Source organism: Myotis davidii, unplaced genomic scaffold (assembly GCF_000327345.1).
Source record: "Myotis davidii unplaced genomic scaffold, ASM32734v1 scaffold1687, whole genome shotgun sequence".
Lineage (NCBI taxonomy): Eukaryota > Metazoa > Chordata > Mammalia > Chiroptera > Vespertilionidae > Myotis > Myotis davidii.
In genome coordinates, this window is record NW_006297834.1 from 226,437 (window position 1) to 234,943 (window position 8,507).

Consider the following 8,507-nt stretch of genomic DNA (forward strand, 5'->3'; position numbering starts at 1 on the left):
TGAACTAGAAACAGAACAACAAGAAAAGCCCAGAGTAAGTAGAAAGAAGGAAATAAAAAAAGATGAGAGCAGAAATAAATGACATAGAGACTAAAAAACAATATAAAAAATCAATAAAACCAAGAGCTGGTTCTTTGGAAGGATAAACAAGATTAATGAACCATTAGCCAGACTCATCAAGAAACTAAGAGAGAGATCCAAAATAAATAAAATCAGAAAAGAAAGCGGAGAAATGACCACTGACACCAGAGAAATACAAAGGATTGTAAGAAAATACTATGAACAACTATATGCCAACAAGCCAGACAATGTAGATGAAATGGACAAATTGTTAGAAAAATGCACTCTCCCAAAACTGAATCAGGAAGAATCAGAAAACTTGAATTAGCCAATAACAACTGATGAAATAGAAGCAGTCATCAAAATACTCCCAGCAAACTAAAGCCCGGGTCCAGACTGCTTCACTGGTGAGTTTTACCAAACACACAAAGAATAACTAACACCTATACTCCTCAAAACATTCCAGAAAACCCAAGAGGAAGGAACACTTCCAAACTCTTTTTATGAGGACAGCATTATCCTCCTTCCAAAACCAGATAAAGACACTACAGATAAAGAGAATTACAGGCTAGTATCTCTGACGAACATAAATGCTAAAATCCTCAACAAAATATTAGCAAATCAGATCCAGCAATATATTAAAAGATCATATATCATTACCAAGTGGGATTCATTCCAGAGGTGCAAGGTTGTTACAATATTCTCAAGTCAATAAACGTGATACATCACATAAACTGAAAGACAAAAATGACATGGTCATATAAATAGACACAGAAAAAGCATTCAACAAAGTCCAACACCCATTTTTGATAAAAACTCAGCAATGTGAGAATAGAGGGAGCATATCTCAACATGATAAAGACCAAATATGACAAACCTACAGCCAACATCATACTCAATGGGCAAAAACAAAAACCATTTTCCCTAAGAACAGGAACAAGAAAAGGATGTCCGTTTTCAACACTGTTAATTCAACACTAGAGGCCTGATGCATGAAATTTGTGCAAAAGTAGGCCTTCCTTCCCCTGGCTGCCGGCACCAGCTCCCCTCTGGCACCCAAGACTTGGGCTTCCCTCTGGCCACCAGCAGGCACCCAGGATCTGGGCTTCCTTCCAGCCCTGGCTTCGTCCAGAAGGTCATCTGGAAGGACATCCAGTCTAATTAGCATATTACACCTTTATTATTATAGACTAGAGGCTCAGTACATGAAATTCATGCATGGGAGTGGGGTGTCCCTCAGCCCAGCGTGCACCCTCTGTAATCCAGGACCCCTTGTGGGATGTCTCACAATCCGGGACCACTGGCTCCTAACCACTCGCCTGCCTGCTGGCCTGATCCCCCTAACTGCTCTCCCCTTCCAGCTTGATCCCCCTAAACTGCTCTCCCACGCCAGCCTGATCATCCCTAACTGCCTCTGCCTTGGCCCTACCACCATGGCTTTGTCTGGAAGGATGTTCAGTCTAATTAGCATATTACCCTTTTATTAGTATAGATAGTACTGGAAGTCCTAGCCATAGCCATCAGACAAGAAGAAATAAAAGGCATCCAAATGGGAAAGGAGGAAGTAAAACTCTCATTATTTGCAGATGACATAATATTGTACATAGAAAATTGTAACACTCCACCAAAAAACTACTAGATTTAATAAATGAATTTGGCAATGTAGCAAGGTACAAAATCAATACCCAAAAATCAATGGCTTTTTTGTACACCAATAATGAATTCTCAGAAAGAGAAACTAAACAAACAATCCCATTTACCATTGCAACAAAAAAATTAAGATACTTAGGAATAAATCAAGTAGGCAAAGACTTGTCCTTGGAAAACTACAGGATGTTGAATAAAAGAGATAGAAGAAGATATAAATTAACTGCAGGAATATACCTGCAGTGTTCATGGATTGGTAGAATCAACATCATGAAAATGTCTATACTACCCAAGGCAATCTATAGATTCAATGCAATCCCTATTAACATACCAATGGCATATTTCACAGATCTAGAACAAATACCACAAAAATTTATATGGAATCAAGAACCGAATACCCGCAGCAATCCTGAGAAAGTAGGAGGGATCATAATACCAGATTTCAAGTTATACTACAAAACTACCATGATCAAAACAGCCTGGAACTGCCACAAGAACAAGTATATAGATCAATGGAACAGAGCAGAGACCCCAGAAACCAACCCAAGCTATTGCTCTCAATATTTGACAACAGAGGCAAGAACATACATTGGAGTCAAGACAGTCTCTTCAGTAAAAGGTATTGGGAAAATTAGATATATACATGCAAAAAAAAAAATGAAACTATACCACCAACTTACACCATATACAAGAATAAACTCAGAATGAATAAACAACTTAAATATAAATTGTGAAACCATAAAAATCCTAGAAGAAACCATAAGCAGCAAAATCTCAGACATCTCAGCAATATGTTTACAGGTATATCTAAGTTAAAGAAAACTAAGGACAAAATAAACAAATGGGACTACATCAAAATAAAAAGCTTCTGTGCAGCAAAAGAAACCATCAACAAGATGAAAAGGGAGCCCATTGTCTGGGAAAACATATTTGGCAATGATACATCTGATAAAGGATTGATATCAAAATATATAAGGAACTCATACAATTTAACAATAGGAAGACAATTCATATAAAAAATGTGAAAAGGAACTGAATAGACACTTCTCCAAAGTGGTCAAGAGACATAAGAAAAAATACTCAAAGTCACCAATCACCAGATTGATGCAAATTAAAACTTCAATGAGATATCACCTCACACCTGTCAGAATGGCTATCATCAACAAAATGACAAGTGCTTGTGAGGATGTGGAGAAAGGGGAACCCTGGTATGCTGCTGGTGGGAATGCAGACTGGTGCAGCCATTATGGAAAACAGCATGAAGTTTCCTCAAAAAATTAAATATGCAACTGCCATTTGACCCAGTGCTCCCACTTCCAGGAATATATCCTAAGAAATCCGAAACACCCATCAGAAAGAATGTATGAACCCCTGTGTTTATAGCAGCACAATTACAGTAGCTAAGATCTGGAATAGCCCAAGTGCCTATCAGTCGATGACTGGATAAAAAAGCTGTGGTACATTTATACCATAGGATACTATGCAACAGTGAAAAAGAAGAATCTCTTACTGTTTGAGATGGCATGGAGGGACCTGGAGAGCATCATGCTAAGTGAAATAGAGAAAGACAAGCATCACATGATCTCACTCATATGTGGAATCTAAGTAACAAAATAAACTGATGAATGTTGTGGATCAAGAGACATGGAAGCATGGAACAGAGTGCAGAATCTCAAAGGAAAGCGGGGACATGTGGGTGGGTGGGAACTAATCAACCAAAGACTCTGTATGCATAACCCATGGACACGGACAATACGGTGGTGAAGGCCTGGGGTTGGGGCCATTGGCAAGCTAGAGGGAATCAATGGGGGGAAAGGGGAAACCTATGTAATACTTTCTTTTCTTTTTCAACTTAATTGGTTTATTATCAATCCACCCCCATTGTCAATTTTCCCCACTAGACTTCAAGCTTCGTGACAGCAGCGCCTTGTTTTGTTCACTGTTCAATGAGTGCTTGGCACATCTGTGAAGGAATGAATGAAATGCCAGCTCCAATCTCCAAATTACAGTGGCCACATTGGGGAAATTTTTCTTCAGGAGGTAGAGTCTAACACAGGAGTGGGCAAACTTTTTGACTCGAGGGCCACAATGGGTTCTTAAACTGGACCAGAGGGCTGGAACAAAAGCATGGATGGAGTGTTTGTGTGAACTAATATAAATTCAAAGTAAACATCATTACATAAAAGGATACGGTCTTTTTTATTTTTAGTTTTATTCATTTCAAACGGGCCGGATCCAGCCCGCGCGCCGTAGTTTGCCCCTATTCATTTCAAAAGGCCGGGTCCGGCCCGTGGGCCGTAGTTTGCCCACGGCTGGCCTAACAGCATATCAAATAAAGACAGTGAATTCTGGGCCAGTGCAGTTTGACAGCCATCATTTTAATGAGAACTTCTTCACCTGTGCTGGACTTCCTTCCTCAGAAGACTTCCTTTTTGTGGAAATCTGTATTTTGTACATCCAAAACCGACACCTAAACTCCAGCTGCAGCTGTCTTCCACCTTCCTCAACTTCAGAGTTCCAGCTCTAGAGGGCAGCACGGTGTGGACAGAGGGTGAAGACTTCTGGGAAAAAGTGATAGTGACATTCCTCATAGTTCACTTCCAGGTCTCCTCCCAAGCTAACTCAAAATAAAGTCAAATAACCCAACAGGTGTGAACTTGCACCACACATTTTAAAAAGTGTGCCAGGATCTTTGATTCAGACCAGGTGCCCTCCCCACATGAGCAAGTGAGGAGGCCACTCCCACTTTTCCAATAGTAATAAATATGCTTGTGATCTGAGCAGCACAGGACGTTGGCTGGGAAACCGCCCACTGCTACCGTGGGGCCAGGCCTTTCTCATAGTCCTCCATCTTGATGTCACTGAGCCCTAGCTCCTCATTTTGGTCAAACGTGCACTTCTAACGTCCCACCTTCATCTCTAGATCATTTTCAGATACATACACATTCTGCAAATAGCTGTTTATTGCTGGGTCATTTATAATAAAGTGGGCCTTCATTTTACTCTATTCTCTGGTCCAACTTCTGGCTAAACTCCTGCAGTTTGTCCATCTGGCCAGGATTGGAACTGTCACCCAGTGTGAAAGTGTTCTTGGTCACCGGGTCCCAGATGTCTTTCAGCAGCCCCTCCAGTGTTGTGAACTTGCCCCCAGAAACAGCCATTCCCAACTCAAATTCCAGTTCTGGGATGTCCACATTGCATGCCCTAGGCTTGAGCAGGTCTCTGGTCATATCTGAGGGATCTGTGATATGGAGAGTGATCCTGGTGCTCAAGGGCTCTACTGCTCCTCCAGACTTTACCTCATTGGTTGGATGACCACAGTACTGGCAGTTGGTAGCCATGATGATAACCTTCTTAAAGTGCGGGATTTGAACTAGCTTCATGTTGGTCTGAGCTGGAGCATTGCATTTTGTGTTGAACTGCAGTACTTCGTCTCTGAGATCTTCCTCTTGTGGCTTCTCTTCTGGTGCTTCTGCCTGGAGCTCCAGCATCTCCTTTTGATGTGGAGTCTGGTTATAATATGTGATTAGCAAGGCATCATCTTTCTGGGGAGCATGCGAGTTTTCCATGAAGCTGTTCCCTGAGGGGTCATCAATGATCATGGTGAAAGGAGAGGCCACCTGCTTTAGCTATTTCAGTTTGACAATGAACTCATCACTTTTTTCAGCTACAGCTTCTTCATTTGCCTTTCGTGTGGGCTGATCCTGTCCAGGCCAGAGATAGCATGGCTGATCAATCCTTCAACAGTGCTCAAAGCTCCCTTCTGGCTAAAGGCTGGAATTTCAAAATCTAACTCTGGAATCCTTGTGGTGGCTGGCAATCAGTCTTCACTACTTCTCGGTTCATGTCCTCCACCACCCTGACCGTAAGAGTGTAGTGCACTCCCTGGCCCTGGATGCTGCCCAATGACTGGACCTCTGTGTTATTGCAGTGCTCGCAGGAAAAGGAGCTGACGGTCACTTCTCTGAAGAAGGGGATCGTGATGAACAGCATGCGCGTCATACCATCCCATAGCTGTTCTTGCAGTGACTCGATCTCCTTGGGCTGCTGGTCCTCGTTCTCAGCGCTGATGGGCTGGAAAAACAGGCCGCTGGGGCCGAGGTGGGCGAGGACACGGCTGTAGCCCCCACTTTTGTGAGTTTTACTTCTAGAAGCCACACCAGATTCTCACACTGAGGACAGGAGAAAAATCCCCTCCTGCTTCAGGTTGGATATGGGGAGGAAGTAGCTATTGTGAATACACCAGAGCATGTGTTCTAACAAGGCCTGCCCTCAGGAGAAATCATTCCATCAGATCCTGACCACCTGGGGGAGAGAAATGCCCATCCTGCTCCTTTATCTTTCTTGTACTACCTGAGAAGGGCTGAGGAGCATATGTAAAGGCCACAGCCCAGGCAACAGACTCACAAATATGGGGCATAATCAAATGCCCCATTCCTCTATCTCATCACCACATCACTGAAGGTCTGTTTACCACAGTTCCTTTTATCCAACACATTTCTGGCTATCAAGAAAAAACTACAAGGCATTCCAAAAGACAAAAAGTAGTCTGCAGAGACAGAGCAAGCATCAGAATTAGACATGCAAGGATGCTGGAACTTAAAACAATTGTTAATATCCAGCTCTAACGGATAAAGTAGATAGCATGAAAAAACACATAGGCAATATAAGCAGAGATGGGAATTCTAAGAGAGAATCAGAAATGAATGCTAGAGATCAAAACATTGTAACAAAAATGAAGAGTGCTTTTGTTGGGCTTATTTAGTAGACTGGACATGGCATCAAACCATCAGTGAGCCTGAGGACATGTCAACAGAAACTTCCAAAATGGAAGAGCAAAGAGAAACAAGACTGAAACACACACACACACACACACACACACACACACACACACACACACACCCCAGAACAGAATACCCAAGGATGGGACAACTATAAAAGGTGACATATAAGTGTAATTATTGGGAAGACCAGGAGGAGAAGCAAGACAGGAAGAACTAGGAGGACTATTTGAGGAAATAATGACTTAAATTTTCCCCCAAATTAATATCAGACAACAAATTACAGATCCAGAAACCTCAGAATACAACAAGCAGGATAAATGCCAAAACAAAAACAAAAAACTATACCTAGGCATATTCAAACTTCAAAAACTCGAAGATAAAGAAAAAATCTTGAAAGGATCCAAAGGGGGGGGAAATCACCTTATTTTCCTGTAGACACTAAAATGATAGTAAAGAAATATTATGAACAACTCTATGCCCGTAAATTTGATAGTCTGCAGCGGTTGCCAACCGGTGGTCCGCGGACCACTGGTGATCCGTGAGGTTTAAAAGGTTGGTGACTGCTGGTCTAGAGGAAATGTCCAATTTCTTGAAGTATACAATCTGCTAAAACTCACATAAAAAGAAATAGACAATCTGAATAGGCCTATATCTGTTAATACATTGAATCAATAATTAATAACTCCCTCAAACAGAAAGCACCAGGCTAGGTGAGTTTGTTGGTGAATTTTACCAAACATGTAATGAAGAATTCATATTAATTCTTTATAATCTCTTCCAGAAGATAGAAGGAGAGGGAATTCTTCCAAACTCATTCTATGAGGCCAGCATTTCTCTAATTCAAAACCAGACAAAGACATTACAAGAAAAGGAAACTACAGACCATAAATGCAAAAATACTCAACAAAATATTAGCAACTCAACAATGTATAAAGTAATTACCCACAATGACCTAGTAGGTTTATCCCAGGTATGCAAGGCAAGTTCGGCATTCAAAAATCAATCAATAGTTGGGACGGCCCCAGTGAGGTTGAAATGGCCCCGGTGAGGTCGGGACAGCCCCGGTGAGGTTGAAACAGCCCCGGTGAAGTCGGCATGGCCCCGGGGAGGTTGAGATGGCCCCGGTGAGGTCGAGATGGCCCCGGTGAGGTCAAGACAGCCCTGGTGAGGTTGAAACAGCCCTGGTGAGGCTGGGACGGCTCCAGTGAGGTTGGGACAGATAATGGGGACCAGTATAGACTGATGAACAGGGGTAGATGCAGAGGCAGAGCAGCATTGAACAGACTGTCAAACTACAGTGAGAAGCCTGGGGAGGGTTTGGGGGGTGGTGGTTAAGAGATCAACCGAAGGACTTATATGCATGCATATAAGAATAACCAATGGACACAAGACACTAGGAGGTAGGGGCCGGGGGAATGTCAATGGGGGGAAAAAAGGAGACATATAATACTGTATTACAATACTGAATATTGTAATACTTCAAGAAATAAAAATTATTTTAAAAAATCAATCAATATAACCCCATTTTATTAACAAATTAAGGAAGAAAAATTACATGATGACACCAATGTATGCAGAAAAAGCATTTGACAAAATCCAATGCCTGTGCATAATGACAACTCCCAGCAAACTAGGAACAGAGAGAACTTCTTCACCTTCATAAAGAAATCTACAAAAAGTCTATGTCTAGCATCATACTTTTAAAAAAATTATTGTTTAACTCAGTTAAACTTTAAAGTATTACATAAGTCTCCCTTTCCCCCATTAACCTCTACCCAGCTGCCCCCTCCCCCAGCACATGCCCTCACCTCCCTCCCCGACCCAGTCTGTGTCCATTGGTTATGCTCATATGCATGCATACAAGTCCTTTGGTTGATCTCTTACCCCCTAACCCCTCACTTTCCCTCATAGGTTGGACAGTCTGTTCAATGTTTCTATGACTGGTTCTATTTTTGTTCATCACTTTATATTGTTCATTATATTCCACAAATGAGTGAGATCATGTGATATTTACCT

At 41.9% G+C, this 8,507-nt stretch overlaps 1 pseudogene; it reads right to left on the reverse strand.

The window, feature by feature from the left end:
- Nucleotides 1-4,064: 4,064 nt before the first annotated feature.
- LOC102763734 overlaps nt 4,065-8,507 on the reverse strand; it is a 17,883-nt pseudogene continuing 13,440 nt past the window's right edge.